The sequence below is a fragment of the Suncus etruscus genome, chromosome 2 (assembly GCF_024139225.1).
Source record: "Suncus etruscus isolate mSunEtr1 chromosome 2, mSunEtr1.pri.cur, whole genome shotgun sequence".
Taxonomy (NCBI): domain Eukaryota; kingdom Metazoa; phylum Chordata; class Mammalia; order Eulipotyphla; family Soricidae; genus Suncus; species Suncus etruscus.
The window spans coordinates 79352504-79354593 of NC_064849.1; the positions used below are offsets into that span (position 1 = coordinate 79352504).

At 36.3% G+C, this 2090-nt stretch overlaps 1 non-coding gene across 1 annotated transcript; it reads left to right on the forward strand.

Moving 5' to 3' along the window:
* The first annotated feature begins 1384 nt into the window (after positions 1–1384).
* LOC126002634 (small nucleolar RNA SNORA51) lies at positions 1385–1517 on the forward strand. The gene has a single exon (XR_007493316.1). It is a non-coding gene; the product is annotated as a small nucleolar RNA SNORA51 (small nucleolar RNA).
* Positions 1518–2090: the final 573 nt, after the last annotated feature.

Consider the following 2090-nt stretch of genomic DNA (forward strand, 5'->3'; position numbering starts at 1 on the left):
GGATGGCCAACAAACACATGAAAACATGCTCACCTTCGCTCATCATCAGGGAGATCCAAATCAAGACAACAATGAGATACCACCTCACACCAGTGAGGTTGGCTCACATCAAAAATAATGGAAACAACCTTTGTTGGCGAGGATGCGGTATGAAAGGAACTCTCATCCACTGCTGGTGGGAATGCCCCCTAGTCCAACATCTATGGAGAAAAGTCTGGAGAGTGCTCAAAGAACTCAGAATTGAGCTGCCATTTGACCCAGCAATTGCTCTCCTAGGCATATACCCCCAAGATGGAAGGACATTCATTCCAAAATACGTATGCACCCCACTATTTATTGCAGCACTCAGTATAATAGCCAAATCTTGGAACCAACCTCGATGTCCAACAACAGATGAATGGATCATTAAGATGTGGTACATATATACAATGGAATATTACATGGCAGTTAGAAATGATACAATCACAGACTTTGCAGCAACGTGGATGGACCTAGATCATGTTATGTTAAACGAAGTAAGTCAGAAGACAAAAGAAAAACACAGAATGGTAGCACTATTCTGAAACACCTAGAACACATAAAAAACAAAAAAATGACATTGAAGAAGCATAACTGCTTGAACCACAAAGAAAGACTTCATAAACTCCATTCCCTGATCTGCACAGCCACCAAGATCTTTAGAAACAGGTCTGATTTTACCATCCAAGATAAAGTAGAAGTCTTCCACATACCACGAAAGCAGCAAGAGGAGAATAAATGATCTATTTTTTTGACGTCTTTATTTTGGTGTGGAGATTACGGTTGATGTCTCCAATATTATTTTATTTTATTTTGATTTGTTTTTCTCTTTTTTTTTTGCACTTGAGTATGATTTGATTTCAGAACCGAGATTATTGTGTGGTGCCTGTCTTTATTGCTGTGGTGCTTATCGGTTATTTAATTCGATATTTTTTTTGTATTGTGGTATTTTAATTACTTTTTTCACATCCTCTCTCAAACTGAGGTTGGAAGCCTCTAGACAGGACTCTGCCTATTTTCAGCATATTTGATTTTTGATTGAGAAGAGGACATATTAGGTGATGGGTATTCCCCTGATTCAATGTGAATATGTACCCAAAATACTACAGTGAAAGATATGTAAGCCATTATGAAAAAAAAAATTGTGTTTTTAATCAGAAATTTTCTTTGACTTACATGTATTATTATTATATCAATTATATTATATGTTATGTTATGTCACTATATTATGTTATATTAGTTTACCTCATTATGTTAATCAATTTTGTCCTTTAAATGAATTCTTACTTTAAAAAAACAAACAAAAAAAAAACAACTTTAGTTTGCTCTGAAGAAAAAAAAATAAAATAAATAAAAGATAAGATAAGGCCTCCCAAATCTTACCACAGGCTGTGTTCTTTACACTGGCTGTATAGAAAGAGGAGGTACAGTAAAGGCACCCCATATACACCTCAACACAGGCCCCTTGTCGGGTATGTATTGTGAATTGGGGGACAAAAAAAAATGGAAAAAAAAAATAAGTATTCTGATGAGCTTTCGTGAGACTTAATGATTCGTTCATGAAATCCCAGGTCTCCTCTTCTAGTCCAAGGTACAGAAGTTTTATTTTAGTTGAGGTGGGAGAGTCAAAAGACATGCACACACACACACACACACACACACACACACACACACACGCACGCACGCACGCACACACACAATGGTACTTGGGGTCACTTCTGACCAGAGGTGCTCAAGGACTATATTTGGTGCCAGGCATTGAACTAGGGTAATATGCTTGAAAGGCAAGTACTTAACCTCTGTACCTATCTCTTTGGCTCTAGATTAATACCTTAGATGTGTCAAAAGACTAGGTGCCTGGTGAGCGCTACAAATAACAAAAAATTAGGTTTAGGTAATTCTCATTACTGCTTGTGATTTAAATGTACTTGGAAAAAATTATAAGTACTTTTAGTACTCCTCTGTGTGTGAAACATCCTAAGAATGTAATTCTTTAAATTAAAATTTACAAAAAAAAAAAAAAGAGATCCTTTCTCTCCATATCCTTGCCAGCACTGATTGTTCTTGTTCTT